This window comes from Saccostrea echinata, unplaced genomic scaffold, assembly GCF_033153115.1.
Source record: "Saccostrea echinata isolate AGI-Se365-2 ecotype Australia unplaced genomic scaffold, CSIRO_AGI_Sech_v1 ptg000061l, whole genome shotgun sequence".
NCBI classification, from domain to species: domain Eukaryota; kingdom Metazoa; phylum Mollusca; class Bivalvia; order Ostreida; family Ostreidae; genus Saccostrea; species Saccostrea echinata.
Genome location: NW_026889810.1, coordinates 459,929 through 478,184, shown reverse-complemented (window position 1 = coordinate 478,184; position 18,256 = coordinate 459,929). Strand labels below are relative to the sequence as shown.

Here is an 18,256-nt window from a genome sequence, read left to right as displayed (position 1 = left end):
TGCGAACAGTAGCCCTTTTTTCATAGTTGGTGGTAATTAATTTAAAAAAAAAATGTGTTCTTCTTCATCCAGTCATGAAATAAAATTAATATTTCCCTCATTTGTTTTCGTTTTTCCTTTGCATACTGCTGGCTTATTCGATATAATAATGTCACTCTATCGTGTTAAAACGCGAATGATATCTATATAATATTTACATACAAATTTTAATCGCACATTTCTTGTGTAATGTATCTTGTGTAATGTATCAGACTTTCTTAATACTAGTATATCAGGTCCTGCAGATATACATACGTAAATCGACGAGTGTAAACTGCCCTCAGTCCTCATTAAACAATGGAAACAGAAGTTCGTTTTCTGGTTTTTCAATATCTTTGATTAAGATATGGTGGGGCCTAGATAAAAAAGGACAATACAAATTTAGAAGTTTTCTGCTCTCTCATGATCATCCTTTCAAGTCTTTAAAGTAGTTTATGAACCAGACATTTTTGTTTTAAAACATCTAATCAATTGACTACATGTAGGACCGCCAATCAACAGACAGCGTGAACACTGTTCGTTTAGTATTTGAGAGAACACTTACTTTGATATTAAAATAAATAATTCAACTAATGAAGATCAAATAACGTATGGGTTGGTAATCAATTTTTAAAGATGTTATACTTACATGATTGCCCTTTTATGCGGATCGTGTGAAGCGAATGCACAGGTCTGGGAACCCTTCAACAAATGTCTGCGAGTTTTCCCCTCACTTCTCTCGGTTTTCTGTTTTTTGTCAGACACTTTACCCAATTAAGATAACTTGACATTTGTGACCTCGATATTTTCTGACATTTAAATTAAATATTAAATATAAAAATTGCCAGTATAAAAGATTTGCCGGCATCTTAGAATTGCCAGCAAATCAAACACAACTCATGGTTAATTTTTGCCGGCATCTAAGAATTGCCGGCAAATCAAACACAACTCTTGGTTACTTTTTGCCGGCATCTAGGAATTGCCGGCAAATCAAACACAACTCGTAGTTACTTTTTGTCCCGGCCCATATCGGCCATCGTATTTAAGGAAGGAAATCTATATGATTAGATGTAATGTTTAAAAGCTTAAAACGCTGTGATTTGGAAATACATATACATTTAAAGCTTTGCGTTATTGAACATTTAGAAAAAAGAAAGGTTGTCGGGACTTGAACCAATTTAGGTCAACGAGAATGCCTGCACATGTTTGGACACTCCTTACACATGCTGATTGTCTGTATTGCTTGTTTAAAGATACATATATGTCACCAAACTGATGGTGAATTCTTTCACAAAATTGTTTCATGCCGACATCACTGATCATGTTTGATGTAATCAACGATCAAACCTGGTACCGACTTTATGGATATTGTTGACCATGGAAAACGACTTCAGTTGTTGGTGGTAAATGGGGAAACTTCTGCTATTTGATGATATTATATCTTAAAGAATATAATGATGCGATCCCAGGTCCTCTCATGTTAAAGTGGTTCCAAGTCCAGTAAATATGTACTTCCTGAATCTGTGGATAATAATAACTTATTGCACACCTTGCTGCTCGATGCGGACTGAGATAGTGCTCTGATTTTTAGAGAGCTTTTGGGCAAATTCTGGGGTTCCTATTTAGGAATCCGAATGCGATCGATGGGACTTGACAAGAAGTTGCATTGAAATGGTCACGCCTTCGCAGGTCCTTGCTATTCCTGGTTCTTGTGTATATTAACCTGTTTTTTTTTCCTAGGGATTACTCGGTCTTCCTGATCAATACTTAGGTTTCATGACCGGTGTGAGTTATCGACAAGGGATATTTTTTTTTTATAAGGTAATTATGTTGTTTCTTTGTGGTAGCAGGTGGGGTTTGAGTTTAGAGTTGCTTGGCTTAGTTTTTGAGTATGGTTGGGGTGTTCACAAAGTTTTAGTGGTAGTCTTCGTGACTCAAGTATCTCGTACCTTAAAAGAAGACGGGTTGAATTATGATAAAATTTATTTGATGAAATGGAAAGAGATAACTACAAAATAATCTGAAATTCTAATAAAACTATCATGATTATAATATCATATATCACAAAAGAACACAGAAAAACATTAAGATAATAAAGTAAAGGAATACACGTAATAAAAAAAATGGTATTGTTATGAAACAAGCAAATATACCTTAAAAGGAGACAGATAATTTAACCTTAAATGGCTAAATTTAAAGAGTACATGAAAGTAATGATACTAAGTTCATGTAGGTAAAGTATGGAATCATATATAACATAAGGATAAACACAAGTTAACCTTGATAGCATGATTCCGGAGTAGCTGGTGGAATTACAGAGGATTAAGATACCTAGAGAGAAACAGGTTATCACTGAAATGGAATGCGAGTATACATGTATAAAGGTTCTGTTTGCCTTTAGTTGCCCTCTTTCCATTTCCATTTCATCTAACAAATTTTATCATAATTCGACCATGTATTTTTTTTTATAATAAGATAACAAAGATTTTACTCTTTCCGACAATTGAAAATACCACTGTTTTGGTATTACCCTAACAAAAAAATACTATAGTTAACTATAGTTAACTACAGTACCAACCAGACCCAACCTGACACAAAGCAGTCCCACAGCGGTCCCAGAAAGCAATCCCAGTGGGCGGGGTTAATTAATCTAATGGGCGGAGCTTTCTCAGAAATGAGATTACCAATAAACAAAGTAATTATAAAAGGCAGTGGAAATTGTTGCATTTCTTTCTGAGCAGTAACAACAAATATTAGCCATTCTTATGTGACAATCATTTATGAACTGTTAAGAAAATCACAGTACGTGTATAAAAACAAATAAATATTGAACGAAGAAGACGTTCACACCTACTAATAATATGATTATTGAAACACAGTTATGTGGTATATTAATTTTTCACCAAAATAAATCAATTTATTTTCTGTGATTGATATTGGTTTCCATATTTATTTTGATAGAAAATTAAACTTGAATTATTTTTTCTATTAGAATTGGCTTTAAATAGATCTTATAATTGTAGAGCAAGGCCGATTCCCATACTATACTCTGAATGCATTTTTCTTACTGGAAAGTACTGGGGCTTTTGAAAAATTCTTTGTTAAATTTTGCTGAGTATTATATTTCTGTCATGATTATTTTCACTGACTTGCCAATTTGATTATCGTTAGATTTCCTATGTAACAGAAAACAATAACATCCAGTTTTAAGTGTTATATAATATAAACGTTCGAGTGTACATCTGTAAATCACGCGAATAGAACCCTCAGATTATGTTTAAAATTAATTAATACCGAAATAAATTTATATACATTTATTGAAACAAAGATTTTTTGCAGTTCATGGATTAAAAATAGTGTCATTGTTGACCAGCATGTTCAGTGATGTGCAACACTGATACCATTCATTGACTTTCTGCTAATCATGCCCAAAGGCGATTGAAACCTCAGGTGTTGACTAAACACAATTCCCGATATTTTCAAATGTTTATTTTTTAAATAAATGTACTTTTGTAATAACTTGTTTGTTAATTAAAAACTAATTCATAAGTAAATCCCCCAATACTTGTGCACATTATTTATATGACGGAAGAATGGTAGAATAATTTTATTTCATAGTCATTTTATAAATTATTAGGTTTTATTTGAGGACGGTAAAAAATAGCATGGAATGCCCTTTTTTAAGCATGGTTTTTAGTTGTTTTTTTTTTCAATTAAAAAAAATCCAGTACAGTACGTCCCTCTGAATATCTTACTGTAATATCAAGTTTGTTTTTTTATTTAAATAGTGCTAATGCAAACTTTGAGTACATAATTTGATAGCATTAATAAATTAAATAGGCTTACATAATTTTGTTTCAAACACCTGTATTTAAGTTTAATTTAAGGGATAAAAATCATCTCCTGACTTCCCTATTTAACTACTTTCATTTTTTAGGTCACCTGAGTCACTCAGGTGACCTATTGCTATCTCTTGTCGTCCGTCGGTCGTAAACTTTTGAACATTTTCAGCTTCTTCTCTGGAACCAGCAAACCAATTTCAACCAATTTTGGCATATAGCATCTATGGGTGAAGGGGAACAAAAATTGTGAAATTCGTGGCCCCTGCCCCCCTGGGGCCAAAACCATAAAAATTAATGCAATTTTTAAAAATCTTTTTTACTCCTGGACATCAAGCAGTCAAACTGTTGGCATGATTGTAATAAGCATTGAGCCCTCTACCAAAATTGTGAAATTCATGGCCCCAGGGTCAGGGGTTCTGGTGCTAGGGCGGGGCTATATAGATCATATAGTGAAAGTGCATTATTTCTTTGAAAATCTTCTTCTCTACTCCTGGGTATTATTCAAACAAATTGAATACATAGTTATGAAAAGCAAGGGTGACTCTACCAAAATTGTGAAATTCATGGCCCCAGGGTCAGGGGTTCTGGTGCTAGGGCGGGGCTATATAGATCATATAATGAAAGTGCATTATTTCTTTGAAAATCTTCTCTACTCCTGGGTATTATTCAAACAAATTGAATAAATAGTTATGATAAGCAAGAGTGACTCTACCAAAATTGTGAAATTCATAGCCCCAGGCTCAGGGGTTCTGAAACTAGGGCGGGGCTATATAGATCATATAATGAAAGTGCATTATTTCTTTGAAAATCTTCTTCTCTACTCCTGGGTATTATTTAAACAAATACATGGTTATGATAAGCAAGGATGCCTCTTCCAAAATTGTGAATTTCATGACCCCTGGATCAGAGGTTCTGATATTAGGATGGGGCTCTATTTATTATATAGTGAAAATGCATTAATGCTTTAAAAATCTTCTCTGCACCTGGGCATATCAGAGGCAAAAAGAGTAAAAGTTTTAATAAGGAAGGGTATTTATACCCCCGCTCCGAAGGAGAGGGGGGTATACTGTTTTACCCTTGTGTGTCTGTCTGTCTGTCCGTCTGTGTGTCTAGCTGTCCGTAACAAATTTTGGTCGCAGTTTCCTCAGCAACTACTCATTGCAGAAGCTTGAAATTTTAGCACAATCTTTGTTTAGGCATGCCATATGGTGGGATTCATTTTTGTACAAATTCGATGTCAACTTCCTGTTTATCCGTGCGTCTGTCCGCACAATACATAACAAATTTTGGTCGCAGTTTTCTCAGCAACTACTCATTGCAGAAGCTTGAAATTTTAGCACAATCTTTGTTTAGGCATGCCATGCGGTGGGATTCATTTTTGTAGGAATTCGATGTCAACTTCCTGTTTATCCTTGCGTCTGTCCGTACCTACATAACAAATTTTGGTCGTAGTTTTCTCAGCAACTACTCATCGCAGATGCTTGAAATTTTAGCACAATCTTTGTTTAGGCATGCCATATGGTGGGATTCATTTTTGTACGAATTCGATGTCAACTTCCTGTTTATCCGTGCGTCTGTCCGTACCATACATAACAAATTTTGGTCGTAGTTTTCTCAGCAACTACTCATCGCAGATGTTTGAAATTTTAGCACAATCTTTGTTTAGGCATGCCATATGGTGGGATTCATCTTTGTACTTATCTGATGTCAACTTCCTGTTTATCCGTGTGTCTTTCCGTACCATACATAACAAACTTTGGTCGCAGTTTTCTCAGCAACTACTCATTGCAGATGCTTGAAATTTTAACACAATCTTTGTTTAGGCATGCCATATGGTGGGATTCATTTTTGTACGAATTCGATGTCAACTTCCTGTTTATCCCTGCATCTGTCTGTACCATACATAACAAATTTTGGTCGCAGTTTTTTCAGCAACTACTCATTGCAGGTGCTTGAAATCTTAACACAATGTTTGTTTAGGCATGCCATATGTTGGGATTCATTTTTTACTAATCCAATGTCAATTTCCTGATTATCACTGTGTTTGTCCATAACTGAACTTGTGTATTCACATCAGAGCGGGGGTATTATTAGTGAGCATTGGCTCGCAGACTTCTTGTTTTATCAGATTTTTGAACATCAGAACCATTTGATCAAGTGTTCTGGTCCAGGCCAGGGCTCTATTAATTTGTATTCTACTGAGAGGAGTTATTCCCCTTTGCCATTTACTTGTGATAATTAATCACTGTAAATAATGTACTTGAAAGGTTAATAGAATAAGAGAATTATGCAAGAATTTTTATTGTATAATACAAAAAGTACTTTCATAATTTTAATGATCAGGTAGACTTGTAAGTAACAGATAAATAAAAATGAGACAAAAATAACTTGTCTTATTAAATGTTCATCAAAGACCAAGAGAGGCCAATGTAAGAGATTTCAACAAGGAATTAAAAGAGTACAGAAGCACTGATTATGAGTTTGTTTATATACTGTCTGGTGAGAGTGATAAAAGGGGAACAGATTAGAACCTAATTTATGTACTGTTAATGAACACTAGACTAATTATTTTGTTGATCCTGATCACCCTATTTTTCTTGCTTTTGGGCAACAAAGCTTCACCTTTCAGTTCATTTTATACTCTATGGATCCTCTAAATTGTATTATACTCAGGTGACCGTTAAGGTCCTTGGGCCTCTTGTTTAAAATTTATTCTGGACTACAATTGTGTAAATTTAGAGCTCCTGAAGACATATAGTAATTACATGTATATCTATCTCTACTTGTTAAAATTTTGTAAGAAATCCTTGCTTATTTTATCTGAAACACCTCTCTGATGAAAGTAAACAAAACAACAACAGGAAGCCTGCAAATTCAGAATACACAAGGGGCGGAGCTATTATGTCACTCAGAACCTTTCTCACGCATGAGTGAACAAAGCAGTCCCAGAAAGCAGTCCCTGGGACTGCTGGGTCTGCTTTCTAGAGCAGTCCCATAGCGGTCCCAGAGCAGTCCCAGAGCGGTCCCAAAGCAGTTCCGGGGACTGCTTAGGTGTCGGGTTGGGTCTGGTTGGTACTATATAGTGATAACTTCGACAGTATGAAAACTTTGATTTACTATAGTGATTACTTTGACACTTTGATTTACTATAGTGATAACTATGAAAACTTTGATTTACTATAGTGATCACTTTGAAAACTTTGATTTACTATAGTGATCACTTTGAAAACTTTGATTTACTATAGTGATCACTTTGAAAATTTTGATTTACTAAAGTGATAACTTTGACACTTTGATTTACTATAGTTAACTATAGTTAACTATAGTAAACTATAGTTAACTAAAAGTATTTTTTCGTTAGGGTGTATGAAGGTAGAAAGGAATTGCAACAAGAGAAACAGATTCCGTCATATTAAAATAGGCCATTAGTTGCATAAGTGCCCACCACTGCGTGGCAAGTTCTTTAGGATTGTATGGCGCGAGTTTTATTACACTGGGAACTGCGTATGAAGTCATTGGTGGCAGAGTCTGTGAAGTCGCTGTTGCGTTTGGAATATTAAACGAAACAGACGAAAGATGTCCTCCCGTGGTAGTTGGCCGCGCTGGTACCAACGGGGAGATAATTGAGTTGAAGATGTTTCGATCCATCAGACCGTGTGTTACAGATGAAGGGGCTGTCGGTGTTGTAGTAAAGGGCGGTTTGGCTGGGGTCGCCTGGGAGGTTGTGGAATGTAACCTCCTGAGTCCAAGTGGAGACTGGTCCTTCGGATGAAACCATACACGCTGAGGTCCCTTGTCGTAGTAGGTGCTGGCACGAAAAAGATCCCTCACACTCAATGGCCCTGAGTGCAGAGTATAGGTATAAATTTGCAGCTCTCCACCGGCAAGTGGTGGCGTCTCCATATGCCTTGGAAAAATTCTCGAGAGGGGCGTTAATCAAACTGTATCAATAGTATAGAGAAGTATATATTTCATATTCCTGATCGGCGTCTGGATGCCGATTGTTTTATCAACCCGACACTTTTAGAATTGTTAGAAGTCATAGATGCAACGGTCTGAGGTGGTGCTGAAGTTCTGATCCCCTCCTCCCTCGAAGACTCGGAAGCAACGGTTTGCGATGGTAGTGACGTTCTGATCCCGTCTTCCCTGTTAGTCTTAGAAGCAACAGTCGGAGGTGACCTGGTAGTTATGGACTCTATAATTCTAATTGAAGGACGATAGCATTTCTGCTAGAATGAACTAAAGCTTCAATATTTTAAACAATGATTTGTTCTGTATAGTTTTGATAGTCAACATGGGGGTGATGCTAATTCTAGACACTTGATAACACTAATATCTCCATGTGTTTTCCCATGTGTTTTTCATACTCTCTCCTCGGGAAAATATAAAATATTACTTAAACTCAAGCGTCTTAGAGGCATCATTAGTTTTTTCCTCTTCACCAAAGTCTGATCCAGGATTCCGCAGACCAGATACCGTTGAGGAAGGCGTCGTGACAGTTGTTAAACCACCATCCTCCTCTATAGTAAACAGCACAGTTACCTCCCCTCCTGTCGTTATCTCTGTCTGAGGTAAGTAAGCAGCACAGTTACCTCCACTCCTGTCGTTATCTCTGTCTGACGTAAGTAAACAGCACAGTTACCTCCACTCCTGTCGTTATCTCTGTCTGAGGTAAGTAAGCAGCACAGTTACCTCCACTCCTGTCGTTATCTCTGTCTGAGATACTGAAGTACGTCCATATGCAAATAAAAGAACAGATATAAAGGTATTTAATTTTCCAACAAAATGTTGTACGATAAGAGTTTTCGATCGATGTTCATTAGATTACAAAGACCTAAAGATCCCAAACTAGCTCTACTTTCTCTTTGAATCGAACCAGGTTACAAGATTTTCTACGAACTGTTACAGGTTTGAGATATTTTGTGACTGTTCGTTTTGCTTATACTAAAATGACACCTTAAAAGAAAAACTTGCTATTGTCTTACTGTCAAAGAAAATAAACGTCCATTTCTTTTCAAATCACTACTGTGTTGATGTTCTCGGAGTTAACTCTCTTACGTCACAAGTACCATCAGTTGACACGCTTTTAAGAACAATTTTTCCTATATTCTAGCATAAATAAGTAACTTTTAAAAATTTGACCTGATTTTAATGAACAAAATATTAATTCTTTAACATTTTAATATAAATGTTACTCTTTATTTACAAAGATAAAACAAAAATAATGGATTGAGATTTGAGGGCGAGACAGCCCTAGTTCCGAGACGCTGTTTCACCTAGTCCAAAACCTCTTTATCTACTAAGTATATGATATAAAAAAGGTTTATCACTGTTCAAAGGCCATAATCAGTGTCGAATATAGATCTGAAATTGACAGCCCTGCAAAATCAACGACACTTCCCAACTATACACATAACCTGTGTCTGATGTAGTGCTTGTTCATTAAAGACAAATTATAGCGATATCTCTAGTGCCTGAAGTGCTGTTACATATAAGATATTTAAAAAGCTTATTATAAAGCTACTGAACAGACTCAATCTTGGGCTACAGAAGTTTCCTCCTCTCCTTCATTGTCTCTTTCTGAGTTACTGAATGACATCAGGTCACCGTCAGAATACCCGGTGTTTAACATCCCGTCATCTATAGAACTAAAGAAAATAAATATAAATCTATTACAAGTTAATAAAAACAAATATATCTGAAAAAAAAAATAAATCTACAGCGTCAAAATCCTAGAAAAAGTTTAATCCACCCCATCAATATGTAAAAACATATACTTGTTGAAAATTGTTCCAAAAAAATTTTTAAAAAACGAAATATAAAACAAACGAACAAAAAAAAAATTATAAATATTAACAAGTTAAGCTGCCCCGGTCATTACCAAAGCCTTTATCTCTCTCAGATACTGCATGTATACATGTAACTGTAACAACTCCAAGGACGGGGCCCGATGCCGTTGAGAAAGCCGTGGTGACAGTCGTTAAACCAGTAGCCTCCTTTATAGGGAGCAGCACACCTTAATATCTCCACTTTATTTCTTTTTGTCTCCGTCAGAAGATTTTGTAGGAATAGGTAGCAGCACACCTTAATATCTCCACTTTATTTCTTTTTGTCTCCGTCAGAAGATTTTGTAGGAATAGGTAGCAGCACACCTTTATATCTCCACTTTATTTCTTTTTGTCTTCGTCATCAGATTTTTTAGGTATAGGTAGCAGCACACCTTAATATCTCCACTTTATTTCTTTTTGTCTCTGTCAGAAGGTCACCTGAGTCACTCAGGTGACCTATTGCTATCAGTTTTTGTCTGTCGTCGTTCGTCGTGCGTTAACATTTGAACATTTTTAGCTTCTTCTCTGAAACCGCTCAACCAATTTCAACCAATTTTTATCATATAGCACCTATGGGTGAAGGGGAACAAAAATTGTGAATTCCATGGTCCCTGCCCCCCTTGGGCCTGAGGGGTGGGGCTAAAACCACCAAAATTAATGCAATCTTAAAAAATCTTCTTTACTCCTGGACATCAAGCAGTCAAACTGTTGGCATGATTGTAATTAGGATTGAGCCCTCTACCAAAATTGTGAAATTCATGGCCCCAGGGTCAGGGGTTCTGGTGCTAGGGTGAGGCTATATACATCATATAGTGAAAGTGCATTATATTTTTGAAAATCTTCTTCTCTGCTCCTGGGTATTAAATAAACTAAGTAAGTACACAGTTATGTTGAGCAAGACTGCCTCTTCCAAAATTGTGAATTTCATGGCCCCTGGGTCAGGGGTTCTGGTGTTAGGGTGGGGCTTTATTGATTATGTAGTGAAAATGCATTAAATCTTTGAAAATCTTCTTCTCTGCTCCTGGGTATGAAATAAACTAACAAAGTACATCATGATGAACAAGAGTGCTTCTACCAAAATTGTGAATCCATGGCCCCAGGGTCAGGGTTTCTGGTGTTGGGGCGGGGCTCTATTGATTATATAGTGAAAATGCATTAAATCTTTGAAAATCTTCTTCTCTGCTCCTGGGTATGCAATATACTAACTACGTACACAGTTATGATGAGCATGGCTGTCTCTTCCAAAATTATGAATTTCATGGCCCCTGGGTCAGAGGTTCTGGTGAAAGGGGGGAGGGGGCTCTATTGATTATATAGTGAAAATTCATAATCTCTTTCAAAATATTTTTTCTCTACTCCTGGTTATAAAGCAAAAAAGCAAGTGTATAGTTATGATGAGCAAGGATGCTTTTACAGAATTTTTAAAACTTGTGGTCCCAGGGGTTCTGTTGTTTCTGGGGGCTCTATTTGATTATATAGTGAAAATGTGTGAATTCTTTGAAAATCTTCAATTGCATTGTTATGATGATGAGGGTACCTCTTCCAAATTTGTAAGTTTTCATGACCTTAGGTCATGGGTTCTGGTGTTAGGGTAGGGCTGTGTTAAATAGTGAAAATGCATTATTTCTCTGAAAATCTCCTCTGCTCCTGGGCATATTTGAAGCAAACAGAGTAAAAGTTTTAATAAGCAAGGTATTTTTACCAGAATTTTGAACATCTGGACCATTTAGTCAAGTTGTCTGGTCCTGGCCAGGGCTCTATTAATTTGTATTCTACTGAGTGAAGTTATTCCTCTTTGCCATTCACCTTTGATTATTAATCACTGTAGATAATGTATTTGAAAGGTTAATAGAATAAGAGAATTATGCAGGAACATTTATTGTACAATACAAAAGGTCCTTTCATAGTTGTAATAATCAGGTAGACTTGGAAATAATAGATGAATAAAAATGAAACAAAAAATAACTTATCTTTTTAAATGTTCTTCAAAGGCCAAGTGAGGCCAATGTGAGAGGTAATAATATAGACATTTTGTTAAAAGTCTGCATGGTAATAGTGATAAATAGGGGATAGATAGAAAGATACTAGACCAACTATTTTGTTGGTCTTAATCGTACTGTTTTCCTTGCTATTGGGCAACAAAAAGCTTCATTATCAGTTTATGGATCCTCTAAATTGTTGTACTCAGGTGACCGTTAAGGCCCTTGGGCCTCTTGTTTAGGTATAGGGAGCAGCACACCTGAATATCTCCACTTTATTTCTTTTCGTCTCCGTCATCAGATTTTTTAAGTACCCAGTAGATAGTTCAACATGAGGATGCTTTGTGTTTTAACATTGTGTTATTCTGTGTATTTATATTTAAACCGACTAGCAAACAGAAAGTGTAATAACCCATTCAACAGACCAGAGACAATAGACGAAGGGTCACGTCATGTTGCCCTCTCCCGACTCAGCAACGAAAAAAAAATAGGTAGGAAGTTTGTTTTGTTTTTTTCATTCAAACACTTGCGAATAGTTATTATGGGATGAAAACACTTTGAAATCGTTTAAGGAGGGATTCTTCTCATGTTTCTTACATTTAAATACCGTTCACGGTAGCTCATTCGGTAGAGCGCTCGCTTCGTGATCGGGAGGTCGCGAGTTCGAATATCGGCCGCGACTGACCTAGTTCGATAAAAAACAGGTAGCAACTGTTCCTTCGCCATGCGCTCGGCACTTTGAAAGTGAAAGTTGTGGGTCTTTCGGATGAGACCTTAAAAACCGAGACCCCATGTCACGGCAGGCGTTGGCACGATAAAGATCCATCACTGCTCAATGGCCCTGAGTGCAGAGTAAAGGTACATGTAAAAATTTGAAGCCCTTCACCGCGGTATATGGTGACTTCTCTATATGAGTGAGAAATTCTGGAATGGGACGTAAAACAACATATAATCAATCAATCTTACATTTGAAAATTAATCAAATTTTCATAGATTCAAGAAAACAATATCACTGAATTTGGCCGTTTTGTTGTAAAAGCAAGGCCAGGTCAACGTCATTATCGTTTTCCTTGACATTAAGAATAATATATTACTGTTACCAATCATGTGGGTGCCTAATTCTATTTCAAAAGACTAAATGTTTTTCTTTTTACATAAAAAGACTTTACCATATAAAGTCTATCAGATGATATTACCAAATTAACAGAAATATATTAGCTGAAATATATATTGAATTTCCTGTCTTTTTAGCGATTATGAGTCATTATTATATGCATCTAATATTTTACTTTTTTCTTATTTTCACATATCGTAAAGTACGTATATAAAGATGCAAAATGATACAAAAACAAAATGTTTTGCCCTTTACTTACGAAAAAACACTTTCTACTGCTTAGATTGGAAGCTTTCAAAAGGTAACAAGATTGTAGTTTGCTTGGAAAATCATATCTACATTGTATTTGATATTTTTTAAAATTCTAGTCCATTATTTCGTTATGATTGAAAATTTTTCAAAGTCTTTCATTGTTTAGAAAAATCAATTAAATTCATTGTTCTGTAGAAATTTTGATAAACAGAAAAGGAGATTATTCAAAAATCGGGATATAGTCACTGTTAGATTTCAATAACAGTTCACTATTTCTATTTAAAATTGTACAATTTTGAGGGGAAAAGAAAAATATATCCTTTTAAATCCCTTACACCTAAATATACAAGACATATAAGCAAATGTACTTTGAATATTTTATTTAGACATGTAGAGAAACCAGACAAGAATCACTTCTTAAAAATTGACATAAAGTATATTTTAGCACTAAAGAAAACCGAGCAAGATTTGGAAAACTATATAAAAATTTCAAACTGGTTAACTCTTCCCGCAAGCAGGGCGACGTTCTCTCCCCTGGTTGAGGGTTTTTAAAGTGTCCTGATGTGCTTAGGGCATATCGGGTACTCTTACCCACAATTAGGTCGATCAGGGCTGTCCGACTCAACCAACAGTCAATCGGACGGTATGGTACTTCGGACAACCGTACCTCGGTCCTCTCGGAAAAAATACGGAGATACACCGGCACTAACATCGAAAAAGACGTCCCGTCCAACAACGTGAGACAGTCCTGCATAGGCATGCGGCCCATAGGGTCTTCCGCACAGCCCTTAAGGATCAACATCATCCCAGTCCTTAAGTTCCCTTGCCGGAGACATTCCGCTTAAATGATGCGTTGATGTCGCTCAATAAACGGCTTTGAATAATCCAGGCCAATCTCTTTCACCACCTAATTCCTACTACTATTATTCAAGTAAAAAAAATAATACAAACTTTCAGAACCAACTCATTCTTAGGCAACAGAAGCTTCATCGTCTCCTTTGTTGTCTCTGTCTGAGTTGCTAAATGACACCCCAGGCAGATCACCGTCAGAATAACCAGTGTTTAATATCCCGTTAACTATTAAAAAAAATACTAAATTTTTCTCAATATTGAGAATTGCTTTAAAAATAAACAGGAAAAAAAAATACACACATATTTCTAAAGTGTTAAAATACAGGTATTCATTTAAATGAAATATACATTATTTGGTATGGCAACGACTAACCGCCTGCTGCTGTAAATCTGCACGTGAAAAACGACTTGTTTTTCCGACTTCGCGGCAATAGAGGCCCATGCGACTGTCCGGCTATCTGACCTAATACCGACACCGTTCTAGAATCGAGAACGTTGTGATGAAAGCCGTTCACCCACGTGTCCATTGTAGGGAGCAGGCACACTATTTCTGTCACAAGTGTTGGCACATTACTCAACAGCCCAGATTGCCGGTAATAGGTCTAGATATGAAGCCCTTCACCGGCATACTTTAACCTAACCATTTGCATTTCAGATTATTTTACCCCAATTTATACCTAAACTTGTACTTACCGACTGTCATAGGTACTGTCAACTTCATGAAATATAATCCAATTAAAACACAATGAATTAATTCCTACTGATATAGGCCTATGTAATGATGTGTACAGCATGTGCAATCCAAATGATAATGGTAAAATTAGTACTAGTAGGGTGACGCAAGTCTGTGTGATGTAGAAATTTTCAGAGAGGTGTACACATATATAAAGTCTAACTAACAATTCACAATTCCATTTTAAAGGCAAGATATATGATGATGCTTTAGACAGCATTTAGAAAGATGTTTAATTATGAGCTTGATGTGATTTTATTTATCTTGGAAAATTTAAACGATTTTAAATAAGTTCAATGTAAAATATAACTATTTTGTTGATGGATACCTGCCACAGAGACTGTACATCCAAGCCGATAATTGTGCAAGAGAAAATAAAAAATAGATTTGTGCTAGGGTTTTGTGAATTGTTGGTTAGACTATCAATTTTCCATGAGGTACGTGCACAACATGCATAAATAAATGAAACAAAAGTACAGAATACAATTCCTAATTCATCTTGATGCTACTTTGAGAACAAGTTTAAATGGTATCCTTCGTTAATATTAAGTTAACTTTCAGGTGCATTTGTTTTTCCACAATGTTGAACACACCCATAAAGATATTGATGCGGCATTTTCACTGTTAGCCATGCGACTAAGAAGATGTGAAGCCGAGACTATGCCAAAACTCTTAAATATCTTAAATGGAGCCAAACAATTAGGAGGCCTTTTTGATATGAAATCATGACTGCAACCACATTTACATGAAATCGAGCATCATTCTAAACCACTTCATTTTTTAAATTCAGTAGAAATGAGACCCCAAAAATCACAATGCATTACGGGACCAACAGCAATAGGACATGGAAAACAACTGAAGAAGAAGGAATATTGAATGGCATTCCACTCGGTGAACCTCGTATTCTTCTGCCAAGCAATATCCAGAAGATAGAGCTACCAAACATCAGAAAAAACATTCAGAAACACCAGTATATCATGTCAGATGAAGGACAGTTTAGATAGTGGATATCCTACTTTGAATATCTACAGGTAGTCAAAGATGATTTTTCTGGGAAAAAAATGTAATATCTCTAAGTCTCTTAATTCATAATTCTACCATTTTTGTCAATGCGTATAAAAACGGAAACAGCTTCACCAAAATGCCTTAAAATTTTCGCTAACTAATATCAGTTTTTTTAAATACTTGTTTTAAAATTTTTATCCATAAACACGTAATATATATATATATATATATTTTTCAAAATCACTCGTCCCCCGTATTGCGCAATGGTAAGAGCGTCTGCTCTAGAGTCGCGGAGCGAGGAGTTGATCCTTACGTCGCGGGTTCGAATCCCACTGTGGGACGTGGAGACCGGTCCTGTGGATGAGACCGTATAAACCGAGGTCCTGTGTCGCAGTAGGTGCTGGCACGAAGGATCCCGCACTGCTCAATGGCCGTAAGTGCCGAGTATAGGACAAAATTTGCAGCTTTCCACCGGCAAGTGGCGTCTCTATATGAGGGACGTCAAACAACATACAAACAAAAAAAAAATCATGTATTTCTCTTTCGTGTGTGGAGAGCCACGTTCCGCTGCCGAATTCATAGGAAATATTGTAACAAGAGTCAATTTTTTCTGGAAAAAAATATAATATATCTAAGTCTCTTATTTTGTCTTTGGGTAGAGAAATGTTTAAGATATAAAAATATATATATATGTATAGATTGTATTGCAAGTCATTGAATTCCATCGTGAAGAATTTGAATTAATTCGTGGTTAAGTGCCATTATTTTTTTTCTTTTAGAATAATGCAGAAGTAAGAATTTATCAAAATAAAGTCGGTCTTCAATGATTGTTATTTCGAAGAACAGCCGATCAGACTAAACATGGCATCCGACCATATTTATACTCATTAGGAAGCGGGTAAAATAAACAGTGAACAGTATATCGACTGGTTAGACAATAGACCTTAATTACGTGTCCCCACCAGTACGCGGTCAGCCAACTATACATGGGAACGTACAGTGACAGATTTTGAAGATCTATTTTTTTTTTTTCATTTAGAATTAAAACTGAAGATGATCTGTTAAAAAAACATTTTATTTCTTAAATGTTACGCGCAGATTGTCAATTATTCAGCACACAAAAAATCGTAAATATCCGCAGCATATTTATAAGAACTATAATCTGTTTTTTCCATCGTTCTCTTTCGATGATATATTCCTTTTTAATAACAAATATTTTGTTATATCCGTTGAATTTCAATCTTTTCATGCTTATAAATCTACAAATAACAGAACGAGGAATTCAGTAACTTAAAATCAAAAAGTTGTTTCACACCATCACACCGAACTCCGCTCCACGGTTAAGTAATGTGAACGTAATATAAAACTTAATAAAAGTTTCTTTGTATAAAATATGTATAAATATAATTATCCATATCATTAATAAAAAAAATTAAGAAAAAAAATACATGTAGATATACCAGTCCAAATAAGTTTTGTTGAAAATAAAGGTTTTATATTTTACGAATATTTCAAGAGCCCCGGTAGCTCAGTTGATATTTAAGCGTTCGCCCTCCAATCTAAAGGTCGTGGGATCGAATCCTGTTGGGAACGGCTTTTTTCTTTTTTTTTCTTTTGCTTTCTTTTACATTATTTTCGCCGAATTAACAAATGTGTAAACTCGACACTTATAATTTTTGTGAAGAAATCATTATAAAAATAAAAATAATATTTAACCCATTAAAACAGTTTTATCGACTGCGTAATGGTCACTTAATGGTGGGTTAAAGGTAGTTTAATGGTAGCTTAATGGAGTTTGGACATTAAACACCTGTAAGTCCACTTTCTACTATCGGCTCTTCCATTTACCCCTGTCGTTGGCACGCGTATATCACAGTGCTAAGCACGAAAAATAGTGTGTCTCTTTTAATTCATTATGATTCAATGTCTAAGCTAATGATAGTTCTTAACGATAGATATTTCTAAATAGATCTAATACTATTAGATCCTTGAAATGTTATGTTTTTAACGTTATGTCAAAAATCTTGACGCGAGCCCATTACAGAGGTGTCTGAAAGAGGAAAGAACGACAACTCTGCATAGGAGATTGCTATAAGTCTGGCTTAATGGTGGCTTAAAGATTGTGTAGAAGCTATCATTAAGCACCTACAAGCTTATCTTTTAAAAAGATTGGTGAGCTAGCGCTGAAGCATAATAAAATACAGAAGAAGATATCTGAACCATTTGTTAAATTTGCTGAATCGATTGATTATTAATAGGAAGGCAGATTGGTGCACTGGGGGTTGAGTTTGGGGGTGGGGGGGGGGTGGTAAGAGTATGCTTAACGTCGGCAATGGCATAACTCCTAACTGTGCTTTAAGCATTCTGTATTTTACTGTAATTTCAATTTCGAGGTGAAAAATAAAAGGTTAGTGGAACCAATGAGCACCTTTGAGCCTTTCTGGCAAGCTCGGAAAACATATCCGAGGTTGCCGCGGTTTTCCGAGCTTGCCGGAAAGATCCATGAAGGTAGATTAGAAAAGCTATGTATTCATTACAGCTTTACAAATAACAGTCTTGGTTTTATAAGACCCGAGTTACTGTTACTTTTTGTTCATTTACGTGCAGGTTAGACAACAAAACACGAAACTTCA

General features: G+C 35.9%; 1 pseudogene; it reads left to right on the top strand.

Annotated features, from left to right (window-relative positions):
* Nucleotides 1-14,385: 14,385 nt before the first annotated feature.
* On the top strand, nt 14,386-15,685 carry LOC133175141 (uncharacterized; annotated as a pseudogene).
* Nucleotides 15,686-18,256: the final 2,571 nt, after the last annotated feature.